The following is a 23,788-nucleotide window of genomic DNA, read 5'->3' as shown; positions in this document are numbered from 1 at the left end:
CTAGTTGCTAATCTGGGGGGTCAGCATGGTAGCTGAGAACCTGACATGAAGCTGAGGAAGCCGAGAAGGAAGGAAAGGAGAGTACAACAGAAAAGACTTACAATGTGCCAGAACAATTGTTTAACCCATGTTAACTCACTTAGTCCTTGAAACAACCCATGAGGTAGGTAGGTAATAATATCTCCACATTACAGAGGAGGAAACTGAGGCACAGATGGTCTGAGTAACTTACCCAAGGTTCAAACAGTGGGGTTGTGAGTTGAACCAAGCCAACGGGCTCTTTCTATTGTTTCTCTGTAACTCTGTTCCTTCTAACCCTGCATCCCTGAAAACCACTTCAACTGTTCCATCCACTGTTTGCACCACCGTTCTGATTCAAAAACACTCTGCAACTTGGCAATTATGGCACTAAATCTCCACCCATTGCTTTCTGAACCAGAAATTACACATCAGTTCTGGTTAGATCTGCCATGACAATAAATAATATATGACAAAGTCTCAAATCCAGAACATTGTTTAAACAAATTATAGATATTTTTAATGGAATGGACCTCAGGCCATTCACCTAGCTCAACATTTGCCATCATTTCCCTTTCTAAATTCTGAAATATGTGTCACAATTATCTGCAAGTATACACATCTAATTATCACTCTAAATATTACTTTGATAGAATTAAGGGATTAACATACAATTATAAGGTTATCGACGCACACAATTGTCTGTCACATATTTAATCAGCTTTTGACCAATCGTAAAGGATTTTGGCCCCCTACTATGGATAAGAGAACCTAGAAAAGATGTATTTCGTTACAACCACATTCACATGTATGTGAAACAGCAGTTACCTATAGAATTCAGAATGTAAGTTAATATTAAACATCCTATTAACAGAAGCAAAAGTTTTGTTAATTCAGAATAAGTCTGGTAACTTTCTCAATCTTGTATCCAAACAGGGAAGTTGGGGGTGGATAAAGATTTCAGCTTTACAAATATATATTCTGTTCCCACAGAAAGAAATAGGAAAATAAATTTTTCAGTAGATTCCACTTTGAGATTTGGAGAGGCTTACAACGGGATGCCAGTTAAATTTCTGTTCCCAGGAAATTTTTTTAAAAAACACACACGTAACCAAAAAAATGAAATTAAATTGTTAGCAAAGCAGAAGGAAAGGAAGCCGGGGGTCTGCGCAGTTTGTGGCAGCAAGCGATCTTCTCATCTCCCTGATAAAGAGTAGATAATGAGAACAGCAAAAAGATGCAGGGGAGAGAGATCACAGCGGGAGAAATAAGATACCCAGCACGTCTCCAGAACTTACCCAACTTGGTCTGTTTACTCAACACTACTTTTCTCACTTTGCCAGTTTTAAATCAGACAGCGGCTGGGCTTTTGTTGTTGCTGTTTCTGTTCTTTTGATCCCAGAGCCCCATGAAAATTAAACTGTGTGCTGGATGGGATCTGGCCCCGTCTCAGTTAGCGGAGGAGAAAAGTTTAAGCTTGGATCCTCGGTTGCTTCTTTGGGAATATGAATAATAATAAGTGGCTAGCAGGAGAGAACGTGGGGGACGTGCCCAGCTGACGTCGGGCCAGCAAAGGGGCCGCACAGTTCCCCAGCGCAGCTGTCCAGATGTGCTTCATCTGGTTCCCCCGCGGGGCACGAACCTCGGCGGGCCGACTACCCGAAGCTCCGGCTCATTGGTGGCCGCGACTCCTCGCTGGCCTCCTATTGGTCAGGCAGCCCGCCACTCTCGAGTGTTTCGGCCCGCCCCCGCCCGCTGGGCTAGTTCGCTCCATCCTCGAAAGGAACCTGGAAGTGCAGCGCGGGCGCTGATGTGGCACTCAGCAGCGGCAGCGGGCCCGGGAGGGGCCCGGGAGGGCCCCGGGATCGAGAGGGGCTCCTGCGCACCCCGACTTTACCCCTGACCTGGCCCCCATTATACCCATGCTTTTAGGCCGTTAGGCTGGTCTGTTTAAACATGACGATTGCAGTCTGTTCTTGGGATGAAATTAAGGCACGCCAGAGTTGGCTTAAAGCCCCTGCATTTCCGAGTGGAAGGGACTGGGGCCCCGGGATGCCCACGCCCCCAAAAGGCGTTCAGGCCACGCCTGAGGACTTCACTCTTGCCGCTTTCTCTGGGGAGCCAATAATATAATTCAAGAGACTGTTTCTTGGGGACAGTATTCTTTTGTTGGGGAAAAAATTTTTAATGAATCCTTCATTGAAGTAATTATTAGCCGGGAAGGTGGCTGTTTCTGCGGGGAAGCCCAGTGTTGGTTACAGGAGTGCTTTGGAAGACGTGATTGGCTTGGAGTTTTTTGATGGGTGTTGGTAGTTGTGGAAAAATGGGAAATATTGCTTTATTTGTGAGAATTTAGACAGAACTGCACAAAAGGATACTTTGATCATGGGAAAATCATTGACTGGTTGATTAGCTGGGGTGGAGAAGGGTGGTCTGCAAATCAATTGCAATTATAATGTAAGGACATGATAGAAATGTGACCTCTCTAAGTCATTAAGATACCAAGAGCATCATTCATTTGGGCCACACACCATGAAACGTCCCAGACCTTGTACTAAACTGCTTTACCCACATTATGATATACAATTCTTATAACCATCTTATGAAGTCAATGCTATAATTATCTCCATTTTCAGATGAGACTACCAAGATGCAGAGAAGCCTATTCTAGCATGCTACCAAGGTCTCCAAATTATGTTTGTGGTACTGCATCACGGGGAATTACCATTATGATCTTACCTGCCATTTGTCAGGGAGGAGTGGATCAGAATTTATTGAGTGCATGCCTCTACCTTCTGATGTCCAAAGATTTCACTACACAGATAAAGTTCTCATGGTTGTTAAATTTGTTACCTATTGCTGTGTAACAGATTACCACAAATTTAGTAACCTGAAACACCACACATTTATTATTGCACGTTTTCTAAGGGTTGGGAGCCCAGGCATTGCTTAATTGGATCTTCTGCTTAGAGTCTCACAAGGTTGCAATCAAGATGTCTGACAGGCTGCATTCTCATCTGAAGGTTCAACTGGAAAAGTATCTGCTTCTGAGCTCCCTTAGGCTGTTAGAAGCAATCATTTCTTTGCAGTTACAGGGCTGAGTTTTCCTTTTCTTTTGGGATGTCACCTAACAGCTACCCTTACTTTCTAGAGTCTAGCTCTGCAGTTCCTAAAAGCCAGGAGGTGAAGATCATGGGGGGGGTGGGGGGGGAACCACCTTAAAGTCAGTCTGAGACCGTGGATTAATCAGACACGGTTGTCAAGGTACTTGATTACTATGTAATCACACCTCCACAAACTCTCCAAAAATTTAGGACCCTGCTCACCAAGTAAAAAAAATATTTGAGTGGATTAACAATATTCTATCCATCTGGGAGTCATGGAAATCCACAAAGGAGAGTTGGCCAATGAAATTAGTCATGAGTTTGGCTTTCTGGAACATTTGTAATCTGATGATAGTGTACTTTTTAATCTAAAAAGCCACTCAACAGTGGACTGATGGTCAAGGTATATATGATCAACCTTCCACACTCATTACCACTGACAAGAATCTGATATTAACCATTGGAACAGTTTCCTCAAAAGTCTACTGAAAAAAAAGATTCCTGAGAAATTCTACTTGTAAGAAAATGGAGTAGACATAATTTTCCATATTTCCCCTACTAGTACAACTAAAAATCCTGACTTAATATCTGGAACACCTTGTTTTATTGTGCTTTGCTTTGTTGTGCTTCTCAGATATTGTGGGTTTTGGTGTTTGTTTGTTTGTTTGTTTGTTTTTCAAAGTGAAGTTGTGGCAACCCTGTGTTGAGCAAGCCTAGTGGTGCCATTTTTTCAAACAGCATTTGTTCACTCTTTGTCTCCAGGTCACATTTTGGTAACTCTCAAAATATTTCAAACTTTTTCATTATTATATTTGTTATGGTGATCTGGTATCAGTGGTTATGACTTGCTGAAAGCTCAGATGGTAGCATTTTTTAGCAACAAAGAACTTTTAAATTAAGGTATGTACATCATTTTTTAGACATAATGTTATTTCATAGTTAATAGACTATAGTATAGTGTAAATATAACTTTTATTGCACTGGGAAACCAAAAGATTCATTTGACTCACTTTATTGCAATATTCACTTTATTACAGTGGTCTGGAACTGAACCAGCAATATCTCCAAGGTATGCTTGTATATATAAGCATATGAAGATTTTGAAAATTTGCAAAAAGCAGGTAGACAAGCTAATAATCTAGGGACCCAAGGAATGACATGATGGTGAGTTCCCTGGGTTTTCTTTTTGTCTTATAGTCTCAGACTTGGAAAACTACAAGCAAATTTCCCTCATGAACATAGATACAAAAATCCTTAAAATGTTAGCAAATAGAATGCAGCAATATATAAACATAACTAACTGTACACCAGGACCAAGTGGGTTTTTTCTGCAATGATGGAAGGCTTGTTTAATATTCAATCAGTGTAATCCATGATATTAACAGCCTAAAGAAGAAGCCTAAAAATCACACAGATGTATCAGTGAATACAGAACAAACATGTCACAAAATTCAGTACCATAAAAATGCTCAGAGACAGAGAAATAGAGAGGAATGTCCACAATTTGTCCCACAAAAAAACCTTTTGCTAGTATTACACTTAATGTAAAAGGCTAGGTGTTTTCCATATATATGTTGTGACTTTATTTCTATAACATCCTTTACAATGACAAAATTATAGAAAGGGAGAACAGCTTCATGATTGTCAGGGGTTAAGGAGGTGGGAAGTGGGGTTGGGGATGGAAATGAGTATGGCTATTAAAAGACAACTCGAGGGATCCTGTGGTAATGGATATGTTCTGTGGCTTGACTGTATCCATGGCATATTGTGCAGTAATTTTGCAAAATGTTACCATTGAGGAAAACTGCAAATGGTACATGAGCTTTCTCTGTAGTATTCTTATAACTGTATGTGCATCTACAATGATCACAAAATAAAAAGCTTAATTAAAAAAATATTTTTGACTTTACCTCCCTCACCTCCTTCTGGTCAACCTAGTGAAGCAGTTGGGTCACTGAGCAAAAATGCAGCTCTCTCCAGTAAGGGATAATATCCTCTCAACCATTTCCTGGTCATGTTTGGGATGTTTGGGATGGAAGGGGTGATACAGAAGTATTTTGAAAATTCAGAAGTCTGGGGCGCCTGGGTGGCTCAGTGGGTTAAGCCTCTGCCTTCAGCTCAGGTCATAATCTCAGGGTCCTGGGATCAAGCCCCGCATCGGGCTCTCTGCTCGGCAGGGAGCCTGCTTCCTCCTCTCTCTCTCTCTCTGTCTGCCTCTCTGCCTACTTGTGATCTCTGTCTGTCAAATAAATAAGGAAAATCTTAAAAAAAAAAAAAAAGAAAGAAAAGAAAAGAAAATTCAGAAGTCTGCCCTGGCCATTCTTGGGCAAGAATGTTTCACTCTTTCCCCTACTGGCAACACTAGGCCGTCTAGGTTGGTACAGCTTCCAGGTGCAGACTGGCCAAAAGAGGGCCTGGAGGATTCAAATTTCATTCTGGTTCAGCCACCTGCCTTCTCTTTTTGGATTGACATGGTCCTAGATCATAAGAATAATGAACACTTGGTTGAGTACAGTGCTCACTGAGTCTCCCATGAAGGCCCAGCTGGAGGACATAAGGGATCTCTCTGTAAGTTTCATTAAGATGTGTTTTTCCTTCTTGCACCTGACCATCTGGACAAAAGATGTGGGTATGAAGAGGGTATGATTAGGAAAGAGGTGAGGTTATGGCTACTGGAAGGGACACACTGATTTGGTAGAGACAAAGGGACAGCAACAACCTTAGGGAAGGACACCATAAACCCTGGGGCATAGGGAGGAGTGGATGGGAACATTAATCATACATTGTCTTTCAGAACTGCCACTGGGGGTTGTCTCCTCAAGGAAAATGCCCTGTCGCAACTCTCCTAAACTGTTGCAAGCATCTTAGATGACACAGTGGATACGTCATTTGCTGTCAAACAGCCCTGACCACAATTTAATAACTGTTCCCCTTAACCTCACCATAAAGTTTATTGGAAACAAAGGGTGACTCCAGCTCCTACACATTCCCTGATAATACCTGTCTACACTTTTGAATATTTTCTTCATTCCCATTCTCAGTCATCCCATGAGCTAGTGACATAGACAAATAGGACAGGGTGGACTGACTACCCTCAGGTAGTCTTTCCAAAATAGGGACTAGCTTCAACTATCCCTAAGGCCTAGCAGCTCCTGGCTAGGAGGCCACGTTGGAGGCACTGTCAATCTATGCCTCCTACCCCACACTGATGCAGACTCCCCTGAGTTGATACTCTCCAGAAATTATCAACAACCCTGGTCTTTCCAGAGACACTGTGTGCATCTCCAAGAGTGTATTTCTTGAAGTGAAGGCCAGGCACTAACTTACCTCCCTCCCCAAAACACAGTGAGTTGCACCTTAGGAATTGTGACAAGAGACCTGTAAGTGTTTAAACAAACACCACCAGCAGATCATGTAACTCTTGGACCAAGAAGAAGATCTCTCAGAACTGAGACGATCCTTAATTACTTGAAGATGCTTCCTGGAGGGATAAATGACTCATTACCTATGTGGAACTTGCTGGAAACTTCTCCTATGATGGGAGTCATCCAATTGGAAAAAATGGCCCCAAATTACTCTAGCTAAAATGATCTTGTTCCTCAAAGGCATTCATATCAGGATTATTAAGGATAATAGACTGTCTCCTCATGGGCCAAGGCAGTCTATACCATCATAAATATATCCTCGGATACTCACTTCTCAGTCAGGGCTCTGGTTTTAGCACAGGATCCATATCAAGGCTACTTATTCAGTTTCCCTCACAGGTCTATTAAGTCTTCTACTAAATCTATTAAGTCTTCTACTAAATCCTGGCCTTTTGATTTTCATCACCATGTATGGATCCCTGCAAGTGGTGACTGTCCCTTTAAACACCGCCTTTGAGGCCTCCCTGCTTCTACAGCCTAAATCAAGTTTATAGCCAGTTGAACTGAGCCTGTCATTCTCTTCATTGAGTTTTTCAAGGCAACCAACAAGAGCCTGTCAATTCTATAATTCATATAATCTAATCTAATATTGTTCAAGTGTTGACCCTATGGTGTAATCCAGTGTTTCCTCCTCCACTTAAACTTTATCCCAATGCATGAAAAGAAAGAATCTGGTTTTTTTGTTTGTTTGTTTGTTTGTTTGTTTTAAGATTTTATTTATTTATTTGACAGATGGAGATCACAAGTAGGCAGAGAAGCAGGCAGAGAGAGAGGAGGAAGCAGGCTTCCTGCCGAGCAGAGAGCCCGATGTGGGGCTCGATCCCAGGACTCTGGGATCATGACCCGAGGCGAAGGCAGAGGCTTTAACCCACTGAGCCACCCAGGCGCCCCGAAAAGAAAGAATCTGTTTAACTGTGATGCTACACCAGGCCAGAGATTATCCTTGTTTTCATCTCACCAGTAAGCGATCCACTTCTAGAGGCCCCTCCTAATTATCAGGGTTCCAATACTATTTCCAGTAATGTCTTAGTTTGGGTCCCCTCCCAAAAAAATCAGAACCTGGGATGAGAATTTGGTGCAGGTAGTTTAGTTGCTAGGTGATCTCATGAAGCAGAAGCCAGGGAGAAGAGAGAATAAGACAAAGAAGGAGGAAGAGCCATTAATAGGGTGTGTTATCAAGGTCACTATTATGGCTAATAGAGATTAGCACAAGAAACGCCTGAGAATCCTACAGAATGTTTCTCATAATTGTCCTCCTGAAGAATGGGAACCTGGAGCATTTATTCACCAGTTCCTGTTATCCACTGGTTGAGAGTTAGCCCTGAAGGTGTTAATTCTTCTGCTTTTCCAGATCATACTTGCTCTCCTCTTCCCTCAGAGAAGTCTGAGACCAAAAGCGAAAAGATCCACATTCAGTACTTGATGTGAGATGCTGTTCACCTGAGGTAAGATTGTGCTCACAAGAAATTACCTGCTATAGTTGCCTTAGAAATCTGAAGTGGCCTCAAGGGACGTGACATGAGGCACCAGAGGCATCGGCTATGACTACCAAGCTAACAAAAGAGGGAAATGGAACACCAATAAATACTAAACATTTTTGCAAGTCAATAAAGGGGAGAAAAGAAGACATAGAACAGGTGGGATGGATGGAAAGCACATAGCAATATGGTAGATTTCCATTACGTATGGACTATATCAGTCGTTACATTACATGTAGATGAACCAAACAAAAGATGTATTGTCTAAGTAAACAATACACACACACACACACACACACACACAACTATATGCTGTTTACCAAAAAAATCTAAAATAAATGTGAACACTAACCAAAAGAAAGCTAATACAATTATATTAATAACCAAACAAGATAGACTTAACTGCCAAAAACATTAAAAATAACAAAGATATTTCATAATGATAAAACATTCAATGCACCAGGAAGATACAGCCATTCTATCATACAAACCCAATAACACAGCTTTGAACTATACAAAGCAAAAATTGGCAGAACTATAAAATAGAGGGACAAATCCATAATAATATGGGATATTTTAATAACCTCTCTCTGTGACTTATAACACAAATAGACAAATCAAAATTCTAAAAGTGCAGAAAATTTTAAAATACACAATTAATGATTTGACATTCATAGACTACACCAAACCATACTAAACATCTGCATAATACATATTCTTTTCAAACACACATGAATCATTTACAAAAGTTGATTGCAAACTAGTCCATAAAATAAGAATCAACAAATTACAAAGATACTGAAATCAAACAAGTTATGTTTCCTGACCACAATGAAATAAATCTAGAAATCAATAGCTGAAAGTAAATATAATATATACACGATTTAGAAAATTTGAAAAATATACTTGGGCCAAAAATGCAATCACAATGGGAACAAGAAAGTGTTTCAGCTTATTGATAGCATATAAAAACTTTTGGAATGTAGGGAAGTTGAAAACTGATAGTATTAAATACATATTTAAAATATTAGAATGGATGGAAGATCAATGATTGAAGCATCTGCCTCAGGAATATAGCAAAAGAAGAGCAAATTTAACCCAAAGAAAGTAGAAAAAGGGAAATGATAAAAGCAGAAATACATGGGATAAAAAAATGAACAGGCAGTCTGCTTGAAGATTCTCTCCCTCTGCCCCTCCCCCTCTCCCTTTCTCTAAAATAAGTAAGTCTTTGAAAAGAAAAATTAAGTAAATGCCAAAAGTTCAGAAACAGACAAAGTAAAACCAATGAATTGCCAAAGGAGTAATTAGTAAAAAGCTTATCGTGCACACACCAAAAAGATAATTTGCAAAACAGGACATTCAAACATGGAATGAGGCTCACAGGCATGTTGTTATAAGGCAGCTTATATAGAGCGAAAGCAGTTTATTCTTCACAGTGATTGTCTACATCAGAATTTTCCTATCTGGTGCTCGCTTTGGCAGCACCTACACTAGAATTTTCCTATCTGATAGGGAATTGGTCCATGGTTGCTTCATACCAACCTTGAGTAACAGTTTAAGTTTTGCATATTGTTTTCAGAGGCATAAGCAAGAAAAGACTCAGGTCAAGTTGGTCTTACAAAAGAAGCTAAACTAATTTTTGTATGACTAAAACTGGTTTTGTCTGCTCAGGGGATTTTCAAGGCTGGTCTCTTTTTGTTTTTTATTTTAACAATGTATATATAATGATATGAAAAGATGTTCACAATATATTGTTAAATAAGAAAAAGAGTAGAATATCAGTTATTTTAACTGTGTTTATAAATGTATAGAGATGTTTTGTCAGGAGATTGGTACTAGGTATGACTTTTACTATCTACTACATATACTAGAATGTTATTAAGATTTGTTTTTACAACGAGTATTCTTACATTATGCATTTTCAACTTTTAATTTTTAAATAATTTCAAAATGACAGAAAGATATCAAGATCAGTACGAAGAACTCCTGCACATTCTTTATGCAGATTTTGTAGTTATTAACATTTTACTACCAAATTTGAGCTCACTATCTCTATTTCATATATATATGAACATAGTATGAACATAATTAACATACATATGAACAGAAATATATATACATGTTTTTCCTGAACCATTTGAGTAAGCTGATATAATGTTCCATTACCCATTGATACTTTAATGTATAGTTTCTTAAAACAAAGTCAATCTCTGTATAATCTCTGTGTAACCTCAGTATAATCATTGAAATCAGAAAATTAACACAAATAAAATGTTACCATCTATTCCAAACATTCAAGTTTCAACAACTCTTCCAACAATGTACTTTATAGGTCAGGGTCCAATACAAGATTTTGTGTGCATTTGTCACATTTCTTTGCTCTTCTTCCATCTTAAACAGTCCTTCAGTGTTTCCTTGTCTTTTATTACCTAGATTTTTTTTTTTTTTTGAAGAATACAGGTCAGTTAGTTTGTAGGATCTCTTCCATTTGAAATTATTTACACATTTCTAGCAGCAATACCACAGAAATATTATGTATGCCTTTTCTCAGGGTGTCAGATCAGGAGGCACACGGTATTGATTTGCCTTATTACTGGTGATGTTAATTTTATCCCTTGGTAAGATGATGTCTTCCAGGTTTTCTATTGTAAAGTTAATTTTATATATATATAAAAATATATATATCTACATAATATATATTACATAAATTATATATTATATTATATATTATGTAAGAAGTAATATGTATATTACTTCTTACATAAGTAAGAAGTACTTATGTACTTCTTACATACATAAGAAGTAATATGTATATTACTTCTTACATAAGTAATAAGGCTTTGTGGGAAAATACTTTGAAGCTATGTGGTTAGCATTCTACTATAAAATACGTTTTCCCTTCTTTCCCATTTATTTGCTTATTTATTAATCTGTATGGATTAATTCATTCCTATTTTATAATGGGTAATATTGTGATTTTTTTTTATTTTGAGTCTTAAATTGACCCAGACTTGGCAAGTAAAATTCCCTTCAGTGTGACTCATGTGTCCTTTTGACATGTATCCATTAGTGTTTGTGCATTTCTTTACTTTCTGATACATGATGTTCCCAGATCAACTGGCATTTTTATCTGCTTTAACCCTGGAGTCAACTATTTCTCTAAGTATCTCTGGTTCCCTGTTGTGGAACATGGTATTTAGAAACCAAGACAGGAGCTAGACGTGCTCACTGCTTCTAGGCCCTCTTACTGGAGTAAGTATGTGTGTGGATGTTTGTGTAAGAATATCATCATTATATATGGTAATATTTTCTATTATATGTATGGTAATATTTAAATAATGTTAATTTCCTTATTTTAATGGTTACATTATGATTATACAGGGGAATTTTTTTTTTTGAGATTTTTTTATTTATTTAAGAAAGAGAGAGAGGGAGAAAACACACAGGCAGAGTGAGAGGAAGAAGCAGACTCCCTGTTGAACAGGGAGCCTGATGAAGAGCTCCATCCCAGGACCCTGAGATCATGACCTGAGCCAAAGGCAGAGGCTTAACCCACTGAGCCAACCAGGCACCTTTTTCCTTTTTTAAAAATACACATTGAGGGGCACCTGGGTGGCTCAGGTCAAGACCTCAGGGTCCTGGGATCGAGCCCCGCATTGGGCTCTCTGCTCAGCAGGGAGCCTGCTTCCCCCTCTCTCTCTGCCTGCCTCTCTGCCTACTTGTGATCTCTGTCTGTCAAGTAAATAAATAAAATCTTTAAAAATAAATAAATAAATAATAAAATACACATTGAATTACCCAGAGGTAACAGGGCATCATGTCTGTCATTTGCTCTCAAATGGTTCTGGAAATAATAGCAACATGTGAATTATCTAGAAAGAGAAATTTATGTATATATGCGTGCATATATATGCATTTATCCATATATATATATGCACATGTATATACACACGGAGAGACTTACATACATATTTGCTTCAGTTTCAGTCCAACATCACAGGGCTTACTCAACACCTTCTCCCACTTTCCATATTTTAACCTCGTTCCTCTAACAGTAAGACAGCTGGTTGTCATGAACCTCAATATATTTACTTATTAACTCAATCCTCCTTAATGTAACTAATCTTCCGGCTACACCCAGCAGATTCCTTAGTCCTAAGACTTGCCAGGCAGAACACATACACACCCTACACGTACCTACCCATGCACGTGAACCAACTACCATAGCTCTAACCCTTAGCCCTGAGGAAGGGAGAAAGAAGAGGAAGGAAGGAAGAGCGAAGAGAAGAGAGGAGAAAGCGGAGAGGAGGAGGAAGGACTACCAAATGACCTTTTGACTAAATTATTTACGTGTTATAGAAGAAGAAAAAGGAAGGAAGAAAGGAAGGATGGCAGGAAAGAAGGAAATAAGACCATTTGTTATATAATTTCATAAAAGATTGAAGGTTTTTCCTAACATAAATATGAAAAAATACCTACAAAAGACTGGAAAATATTGCTAAAATATTAATCACACATGTCTAGGTAGTTGGGTTTTGAATTGTTTTTGTCTGCTTGTCTTCCAGTGTTCAATAATCAACATGTAGTATATTATACTATTAAAACTGGTGTTTTAAAATAAAACAATGGAATACATCAATGTAACAAAACAGAAAGTCAGGAAATGGGTTCACATGTATATACTTAATTGATGTTTGAAAAAGATACAAAGAAAATTCGATGGAGAAAGGATAGAGTTTTCAACAAATTGTTGGAACAATGGGGTGAATTCATGTGCAAAAAAAAACAAATTTTTTTTTCCAAAACCTATCTTTGTCCATACTTTGCAATATGTACAAAAATTAACTCAAAATTGATCACAGAATTAAATGTAAAACTTAAAACTATGTAACTTCTAAAATACATAGGAGAAAATCTTTTGTGACCTTGGATTAGGTAAAGATTTCTGAAATATACCAAAAGCACAACACACACACACACAAAAAAATTGAGAATTTGGACTTCGTTAAAATAAAGAAATTCTGCTCTTTGAAAAGCGCTATTAAAAGAATGAAAAGGGGGCGCCTGGGTGGCTCAGTGGGTTAAAGCCGCTGCCTTCAGTTCAGGTCATGATCCCAGCGTCCTGGGATCGAGCCCCGCATGGGGCTCTCTGCTCAGCAGGGAGCCTGCTTCCTGCTTCCTCCCTTCTCTCTCTGCTTGCCTCTCCACCTACTTGTGATCTGTCTGTCAAGTAAATAAATAAAATCTTTAAAAAATAAATAAGTAAATAAATAATAAAAGAATGAAAAGGCAAGCCATCTATTGGGAGAAGATATTTGCAAATTACATACCTGACAAGGACTTGTATCCAGAATATATAAGAAATGGTTAAAACTTAAAACAATTTTTTAAACCACCCAGATATCTTTAATGGGCAAATATTTGAACAGAATTTATTTTAAAAAATTCCGATAGCAAATAAACACCTGCAAAGATGTTCAATATCATTCATTAGTCATTGGAGAAATGGGAAACTAGCACCACAGTGACCTTCCATTACGTACCTGCTGGTGTTGTAAGAGCATTCCAATGGCTCTTGAGGGTTAACCTGCTTCAAGCTGACACATTCTGCTTGCTGACTAAACCCCCAGGGTTTGCAGCAGAACTAGCCTACTTCCCTTGACATCTTGCAGACTGCTGGCCTTAGGAAAAAGGACCAGACTTTCCGGAAGGTAAGGCCTGACCACACTCAAAAACAGCCACCACTGACCATGGTATCCTCAATAAGAGATTCTGGGTACAGGGTGGCCGTCGTGACTGCCTTGCCAGGGCATGGCTTGTTGGACTACAGGGACAGCCTTCACTGAGAGACACCTGGGAGTTTTGATTACTGGCAGAGGGGAGGAATCTGAAAGGACAAATGATCCACTGCTCAGTACCAGCTTCTCCTGCATGTAGCCCTGTCACCATTTCCCATGCTTCCCTCCTTGAGAAGCCTCCTGCTACTCCTAGACTGGGGAGATGGTTTTGGGTATGTTAGTCCACCATCTTCCCAGGTTTCCAGCTTCCTGAATAAAGCAACCTTCCTTTTCCCACCAACGTGCATCTCTCCAGTGTTATCCTTCAAGCAGCAAGCTGCAGAACCTGAATTCAGAACTGGTCCTCTATCCAGTAACATTAGAATGGCTAAAATTAAAAAGATTGGCCCCATCAAGAGTTGGTAAGGATGTGGGACAACTAGAATTCCCATGCACAGTTAGTGGGGATATAAAATAGTACAACCGCTTTGGAAAACAGTTTGACAGGTTCTTAAAAAGTTAAACTACACTTACCCTGTGGCCCAGGAATTCCATCCCTAAAAAAATGAAAGCATATCTCCACAGAAAGACTGGTACACAAATACTTACCAACCTTATTTGTAATCGTCAAAAATTAGATACAATGCAAACGTCCATCAACAAGTAAATGGATAGGGGTGCCTGGGTGGCTTAGTTGGTTAATGCCCCATTCTTTGTATCAGCTCAGCTCATGATCTCAGGGTGGTGAGATTGAGCCCTACCTTGGGCTCATGCTTAGCGTGAAGTCTGCTTGGGATTCTTTCTCTCCCGCTGCTCTGCTTCCTCTCTCTCTTTCCCTAAAATAAAATAAATAAACTTAAAAAAAAAAAAAGGAAATGGATAAACATTGTGGTACCTCCATAGAATGGAATACTACTCAGCAATAATCAACATGGATGAATCTCAAAATAATTGGGCAGAGTGAAAGAAGTCAGACCAAAAAAATTCTTTCTGTATAATTCCACTAACATAAATTTCTAGAAAATGCAAGTTAATCTTTAGTGACAGAAAATAAATAGATATGGGGCAGGGTGGGAGGGTTATGGGGAAAAGAAAGGGAGAATTTATGAAAGGCCACAAGTGTGTACATGTGTCGATATTTATCAAATTGGTCAATTTTATGTGTACTTAACAATAAAAAAGAAAAAAGTATTAAATTGTACAGTTTAAATATGTACAGTTTATTAGATGTCAATTACACCTTTATAAGGTTGTCTTAAAATGGTATTTTTAAATAAAATGATGCTGTACAAAATAGCATTATGCAAAAGTATTTTATCCCATGTTATTATTCTTTAAGAATAGATTCTTATGAGGAAATTTAGTAGGTCAAATAGTGATGATATTTTAATGTTCTTCAGACAAAAATTACTTTTAAGAAAGGTTAAACAAATTGTTACTTTTAATATCACATCTCACCTTCCCCAACCTCTGAGAATTAATTTTTTAAAACTTCTGTGAATTTGATTTTTAAATAACCTCTTGTTTTCATTTACATTTTTATTACTATGGAAGCCACATTTTAAGCAGAAAATTGACAAAGTAGAGAGGTTCGAGAGAAGGCACTTAGGGTGAGGGGGCTGTGGAAATCAGGTTTTCTGTGAGGGATATTGTATGCACAGGAATGTTTGCCTGAGGAAACCCCAAGGGACCAGAGAGACAAAGAAAGGCATGAGCTCTCCCCTCTCAAAACTGTAGTGGTAGCTTTCAGGAAAAGAACTAGACCCATGATGAAGGATCCTAGAAGAAAAGAAGAAGATGGAGTCCTATGTGTCTGGAGCTCTTCCCAAAGGGAGATTGTAGGTTGGGATGAGAAAAGACTTTTTCGTTCCCTTTTTTTTTTTTTTTTTTTTTTGCGGGGAGAAGACAGTGGCTGATAACAACAATGTCAACCCTGTGACCTTTAACACAAGGAAATAGGCTGCCTTCCCTGCCCTAGCAATCATTGAGAAAATCCTTGAACACACCTGGCAGACCCACTGCAAAGAGGGTTCTTGACTCAAGTAGGAACTTGGAGGAGACAGTCAGATCAGACAATCTTTATTTTTCCCCACTGTTATTGACATGCAAGTGGCCTACGTCACCAGATAAATTTCAGATGTACAGCATAAAGGTGTGACTTACATATATTACAAGATGATTACAAGTTTAGCTAATATCCACCGTCTCATGTAGATAAAATTAAAAAGAAATGGAAAAAAGTTTTTTCTCCTTGTAAGGAGTACTTTTAGGATTTATTCCCTTAGCATCTTTCATGTATATCATACAGCAGTGGTAACTAGAACCATCACGTGTACCTTACATCCCTAGTACTTATTTATTATCTGACCTTTAAAAGTTCTCTGACTTTTTTAATTATTTATTTTAATAAACATAGAATGTATTTTTATCCCCAGGGGTACAGGTCTGTGAATCGCCAGGTTTACACATTTCACAGCACTCATCATAGCACATACCCTCCCCAATGTCCATATCCCCACCACCCTCTCCCGTCCCCCCTCCCCCCAGCAACCCTCAGTCTGTTTTTTGAGATTGAGTCTTTTATGGTTTGTCTCCCTCCCGATCCCATCTTCTTTCATTTTTTCTTTTCCTACCCCCCAACCCCCCCACATCGCATCTCCACTTCCTCATATCAGGGAGATCTTATGATAGTTGTCTTTCTCCAATTGACTTATTTCGCTAAGCATAATACCCTCTAGTTCCATCCCCGTCGTCGCAAATGGCAAGGTTTCATTTCTTTTGATGGCTGCATAGTCTTCCATTGTGTATATATACCACCTCTTCTTTATCCATTCATCTGTTGATGGACATCTAGGTTCTTTCCATAGTTTGGCCATTGTGGACATTGCTGCTATAAACATTCGGGTGCACATGCCCCTTCGGAGCACCACGTTTGTATCTTTAGGATATATACCCAGTAGTGCAATCGCTGGGTCATAGGGAAGCTCTATTTTCAGTTTTTTGAGGAACCTCCACACTGTTTTCCAGAGTGGTTGCACCAGCTTGCATTCCCACCAACAGTGTAGGAGGGTTCCCTTCTCTCCGCATCCTCGCCAGCATCTGTCATTTCTTGACTTGTTAATTTTAGCCATTCTGACTGGTGTGAGGTGGTATCTCATTGTGGTTTTGATTTGTATTTCTCTGATGCCGAGTGATGTGGAGCAAGTTTTCTGATTTTAAAATAAATAAATAAATAAAAAATAAATAAAAGTCCTCTGATTCTGTTTCTCTCATTCCTCCTCTGTTTTGTTTTGTCTTTTTTTTTTTTCCTATTTGCTTCTGCACTTCCCTGGAAATAGTGACTTGTCATTATCTTACTATGGTTGCAAATTGAGGGGTGAGAAATAAAGCCACTTGTTTATAAGAGCCTAGTGAGAAGCTTTTAGATACATATTAACTAATCACAGGTGATGGATGTATTTCAGAGATGAGAAGAGATATTCCTGAGAAAGTATTTGGCTAGCTCCATAATCATATTAAAATGGCCCAGGACCAGCACAACATTATTATTACCTCTTAATGAATGGCTAACGAGTGCCCATCCCAAACGGAAAATCCAAACAAATAGACACAATAGTCATTATGAAGACTTCATTAGTTTGCACTTATCCCTCCACCAAAACACTTGAAGGCAATTTATATAATAGCAATGAAAATACGTGCTATGAAGAAAGATGTATCATGCACCGAGGAAGGAGGAAGTGGGAGGGAAGGAGGTAAGAAGAGTTGGAGACAATGTCTTCTTCATCAAGTTTGAAAGCAGGTGGATGGGGTGCTTGGTGCCATGCTAAAATGTTTTGATTTAATTCTGTAAACAATGAGGAGCCTGCCAAGTTCTTCAAAATAGAGACTGACACAATCATCTGTTTTTTAAGAGTTATCTTTGCGGAAGTGATGTGTTGATTTTTGTCTACTATCTGTCTTCCTCACTAGAATGTGAACTCCTGGAAAACAGGGTGTTCTATGTTTTGCTCACTGCTCTATCCCCAGCACAGCACCAGCAATCAAAATTTTTTTTGTTGAATGAACAAATGAATCCTGGCAATTAGTAGGCAAGGGAGACACTCAGAGATCATGAGGCAAGGGCAAGGTGCAACTATGCTTTTGGGGTTTAAGCCACTCGAGAGCTGCTGGGTATATATGCATGCATAAGCTGGGGGACAGAGGCTGAGTAAAATAAAGGGGCTTCACAGTTTACCATAGCTTTTTATTTTGGTTGGGTATTTATTGAGATACGGCTGACTTATAATATTATGTTAGTTTCAAGTGTGCAACATAATGATTCAGTATCTGCATATATTGGGAAATTATCACCATAATTAAGTCTAATTAACATCATCACCATACATAATTACAATTTTTTTCTTTTGATGAGAACATTTGAGATCTATTTTTACAAATATGCAATACAATATTGCTGACTATAGTCATCAATAGTTGGGGGGGTTTTGTTTTTTTGTTTTTTAATAGTCTATATATAAATGAGATGGCATGGTTTTTGTCTTTCTCTGTCTGAGTTATTTCACTTAGCATAACCCCTCAAGACCCACTCATGTTGTCACAAATGACAAGAGTTCCTTCTTTTTATGGCCAAACAATACTCCATTGTAGATAGATAGATAGATAGATAGATATCACATCTGTTTTAACCATTCATTCATCTATTGGTGGACATGGGTTGCTTCCATGTCTTGCTATTGCAAAATAATGTTTCAATAAATATGGGGATACAGACATCCTTTCAAGTTAGTGTTTTCATTTCCTTTGGATAAATACCCAGAAGTGGAACTACTGAATCATATAGTAGTTCTAGTTCTCATTTTTTGAGTCATCTCCATACTATTTTCCATAGTGGCTGCACCAATTTGCATTCCAATCAACAATGCACAAGGGTTCTCATTCACTATTGTTTTTTGCCTCATACCCTCTATGTGCAGATGGGGCAGAAATGCGCTCACCAATTAATGTGGTAACTGGCTGCAAAGCTATAGCAGAAGTTCAGCTCAAACAGCAATGCATAATCTAAGGTTAGAGTAGGATGTTTAAAACTCCAAAGAGAAAATTAGAATTTACAGTTGCCCCCCTTCACCAGTTTAAAAGTTCCCATTGTACCAAATGCAAATGCAAATCATCTGCACAGTATTTTAAGCCCCTTTTTTTCCTTTTGTGCCCCATAGTTACAACCAGTGTGTCACTTTCCTTCATGGACATGTAGCTTTAGATATATTCTAAATCATAAAAATTACCCACTATTTATTTTGTTTAATCCAACCTCCAAGAGTTTTGATAAGAAATGCTACAGTTCTCTGTATTTAAAAGTAAGGGTCGTGGTTTTGTCATCAGTCTGCCACAGGTTTCTCTGTGTCTCTTGTCACTTATCCCAAAGTCAGCTCAAGTCTGCCCCCTAGAGCAGAGTAGACCAGAGTGCCCTGAAAGCGATGCTGAACGATATTAAGATCCAAGTTCTGACCCTGGGCTTTCCCAGAGGACTGCCATTTTCTATGTTATATGCTTCTGCATGATTTGAAAGTGTGTCAGGTATTACTTTTATAAGTAAAAAAAAAAAAGTACCCATTTTAGGGAGGAAATACTAGCTGTAAGAGAGTAATATATGACAGCGTCTTGCCTAAAATAAGCAGAAGTCATTCAAGTTTTCGGGCCCTGGTTGTTTAGAATGATACCCTCAAACTATATACATACATAGCTGCTACTATATTAGATTAACCTACTGGATTTGGGGAGTGCAAAGAAGATGAAGACATGAAGAGTTTACAGTATAATGGAAGGACAGACATGTAATGAAATCATTACACCATATGATAAAACCTACCTGAATTATACTATATACAGAGAAGAATATGAATGGACAGAGGCATTTTTATTTGGAATGGGTAGAAGGAAAGAAGGGAGGGAGGGAAGAAGGAAGGAGGGGGAGAGAGAGATAATAAACTTCGAAATGTTGTACTAGCATTAGGCCAGTTAACCCAAAATCACACTGTGGATTAATTGAATGTTAATATTTCTTCAACTGAGTAGAACTTAAAAGCAAATCTCAAGTAATACAAAAAGAAGCTTGAGAGTTATTCTGAGTATAGGTCAGTAGAAATATGATACATATAATATATGTGAGTTTAAATTTCCTAGTAGCCACATTAGAAACAGGAAAAACCAGATAAAATTAATTTTAATAATATATTTTATTTTACCAAATATATCCAAAATATTATCATTTTTGTTGGAATGAAGATTAGTTAGAAAGAGCCTGGAATAGGGTAGTGGCAATGAGAATGAAGAGAATTGGGTAAATCCAAGTGATATTTAGAGGCAAAATAGGGACAAGTTGATGATTATCTGGGTGGAGAAGAGGAGTGCAAGATGACTTCAAACCCAACCGGGTTCTCACATGACAACTGGTAAATGATGCTATCATTCACTGAGATAGGGAACATGGAGGAGAGGCAGAATGGGGGCAGACTGTGCAAGAAATTGTTGTTTACTTTTAAAAGATGAGTTTGAGATGCCTGTGAAACTTGCAACTACTTCTATGTCCAGGAGCCAGTTGTATATGTGAGTGTGGTAGTCTGGGGAGACGTCTGCCCCACAGGATAGATTGGGGGACCTTCCACTTGTACACCGCTGATGCCAGAGGAATGCTTGAAATTCCCCAGAGGGAATAAGGAGTGAGAGAAGTGCCCAGGCAGAGCACAGAGGAAAACCAGCATTCCAAGGATAAGGATCCCTCACCAAAAACCAACCAAGAGTGATCAGAGGTCCCAAGAAACCCGAAAGAGTATAGGTCACAAGAACCAAAGAAAAAATTTCAAAAGGGACAGAGTAGACAGCAGTGTCAGATGCTGCCAGAAAGTAGGTAAATAATCAGAGGGATATTTTCATAGCATTTGACAGTCAGGAGATCATGGGTGACTTTCATGAAAACATTTTCTAGAGAAGGTAGACTGGCTCTATCTACCTTATGCCACAGACTGAAAATTGCCACAGACTCAAAACTGAGAAAGAAATGTAGATAACTCTTTAAGTTCTTTAGGAAAGGGAAGATAGCTCAAATGTTAACTACTGGATATTAAGAATGATACCTATTGGCATATTATGAGAGAAGATTTTTAAAATAGAAGGATCTTGGGCATGTTTAAAAGGTATTGGAAAGAAACCATTAAAATTATGCACTAGACTTATTGATTTGAAAGGATGCTAAGGTTATTATATTGGTAACTGAAATGAGCTCATGTCTGAAAAAAAGTTTTTTATGTACATGTGTGTATACACACGGATAATACTTTAGATGGACAAACACTAAAGTATTAACCATGTTTATCCCTGAGCATGTAGAATAAAAGTTTTTAAATTTTGGGATGCCTCGGTGGCTCAGTTGGTTAAGCAGCTGCCTTCGGCTCGGGTCATGATCCCAGGGTCCTGGGATCAAGTCCCACATCGGGCTCCTTGCTCAGCAGGGAGCCTGCTTCTCCCTCTGCCTCTGCCTGCCTCTCTGTCTGCCTGTGCTCACTCTCTCTGACAAATAAATAAATAAAATCTTTAAAAAAAAAAGTTTTTGAATTTTTATTCTTTTCCTTTATCTGTATTTTTATTATAGGAAGTGTCATTTTAGGATATAAAAAAGGCAATAAGCTTCCTTTTCAGAGTGCCCACTTTTCCACGTGCTATGGTTCTGAAAATGTGTTGAATAGACTTCCTCCCAATTTGATGAAATGTACCATAAAATTCCCTCTCATGATTTTTACAGGTATTGCTATCCTTGAAAGTAGGGAAGGGAAGAACCTCCCCAGGTAACCTGTGTCAGTCAGCCAGCCGTTCCATCTAGCTGCTTCCTGTTCCCATGGATGGGCCACCTCCACCAAGGACTTTCTATATTCTATGAGCAGACCATCCCCAAATCTGAAAATTGGTTGTCAAGACTGAAAAGCATATTAACCAAGGATAGGGAAACAACTGATTTCTTCATAACTATAGCAGAATGCAAACCCTGGTAGTAGGTCAGGCCCTATCCTTCCCCTCAGTGGTGGCAAATAACAGTCAAACAGCACCAGGTAATAGCTTGATGTCATCTTTACACGTGCAAAAAAGGATCATACTGCATTAAAAGACCACATAAATATGCCAATCAAAAATGGATGAAGGTACAAGTTGTATGAAAATTGAAAATGTTCACTCAACATCACTTAGTATCAGGAAAATGCAAATCAAAACCACAATGAAAGTGGTCCACTTTTTTACACCATACACAAAAATAAATTCAAAAGGGATGAAAGACCTAAACGTGAGACAGGAAACCATCAAAATCCTAGAGGGAAAAAGGGCAGCAACCTCTCTGACCTTGGTTGTGGCAACTTCTTACTAGACACGTCTCTGGAGGCAAGGGAATCAAAAGCAAAGAAAGAACTATTGGGACTTCATCAAGATAAAAAGCTTCTGCACTGCAAAGGAAATAATCAACAAAACTAAAAGGCAACCTTTGGAATGGGAGAAGATATTTGGAAATGACATATCTGATGAAAGGTTAGTATCCAAAAATCTATAAAGAACTTATCAAACTCTGGGGCACCTGGGTGGCTCAGTGGGTTAAAGCCTCTGCCTTCGGCTCAGGTCATGATCCCAGGGTTCTGGGATCGAGCCCCATGTCTGGCTCTCTGCTCAGCAGGGAGTCTGCTTCCTCCTCTCTCTCTGCCTACTTGCGATCTCTGTCTGTCAAATAAATAAATAAAATCTTTAAAAAAAAAAAAACTTATCAAACTCAACACACACACACACACACACACACACACACAAAATCCGGTAAAGAAATGAGCAGAAGATACAAATAGACATTTTTCCAAAAAAGACACACAGATGGTCAAAAGACACGTGAAAAATGCTCAATATCACTCATCATCAGGGAAATACAAATCAAAACTATAATGAGATACCACCTCATACCTGTCAGAATGGCTAAAATGAGTAACACAGGAAATAACAGGTGTTGACAAGGATGCAGAGAAAAAGGAACCCTCATGGACTATTGATGGGAATGCAATCTGGTACAGCCACTGCGGAAAACAGTATGTATGTTCCTCAAAAAATTAAAAATAGAACTACCATATGATCCAGTAATCGCACTATCAGGTATTTACCAAAGAACATGAAAATTCAAAAGGATATATGCACCCCAATGTTTATTGCAGCATTACTTACAATAACCAAAGTATGGAAACAGCCCAAGTGTCCATTGATAGATGAATGGATAAAGAATGAATGGGGGACATATATATACATAATTTCTATACAGCCATAGAAAAGAATGAAATATTGCCATTTGCAACAACATGGTTGGAGCTAGAGAGTATAATGCTAAGCAAAATAAGTCAGTCAGAGAAAGACAAATACCATACGACTTCACTCATATGTGGAATTTAAGAAACAAAACAAACAAAGGGAAAAAAGAGAAAAACTAAAAAATAGACTCTTAACTGAAGAGAACAGATGGTTACCAGAGGGCAGGGGGATGGCAGGAGATGGGTGAAATAGGAAAAGGGGATTAAAGTGTACACTTATCTTGATGAACACCAGACCAGAACAGAATTGTTGAATCACTCTATTAATCACTATATTAATTACCCCTGAAATTAATTTAACATTGTATATTAACTATACTGGAATAAAGCTGAAATTTTTAAAAAGGAAATTGAAAAAATACAAGCCAAATATAATTGCTACTTTACTTTTCCCTCAGTTTTCCCCTTCCTTTTTTTTTTCCCCTTTTCCTTCTTTTCACTCTCTCTGACAAAGTTACTTTGTGCCTTACATAAGCAACAAATCATAGTTTAGGACTAGAGTTTGCGGAGATATTACTTACAAAATGGAGACTCTGGCTGTCCTTGGGCATTGGAAAATGGGCAGAGGAGCTGAATAGACATTTTTCCCAAGAAGACATACAG

At 38.6% G+C, this 23,788-nt stretch overlaps 1 protein-coding gene across 2 annotated transcripts in view; it reads right to left on the bottom strand.

The window, feature by feature from the left end:
* Positions 1-1,647, bottom strand: part of TMEM45A (transmembrane protein 45A) — a 71,273-nt gene extending 69,626 nt beyond the window's left edge. The window contains exon 1 of one of the 2 annotated variants that reach the window (XM_080821858.1): positions 1,317-1,647. The gene's annotated coding sequence lies outside the window, so the exon portion shown is untranslated. Of the gene's footprint in view, positions 1-232; positions 373-1,316 lie in introns of those variants that run through there. The other variant, XM_080821862.1, reaches the window with a different exon arrangement.
* Between the last annotated feature and the right edge of the window lie 22,141 nt (positions 1,648-23,788).

The sequence above is a fragment of the Martes martes genome, assembly GCF_963455335.1.
Source record: "Martes martes genome assembly, chromosome: 1".
In the NCBI taxonomy this organism is placed as follows: Eukaryota; Metazoa; Chordata; class Mammalia; order Carnivora; family Mustelidae; genus Martes; species Martes martes.
This window is presented reverse-complemented; position numbering and strand designations above follow the sequence as displayed.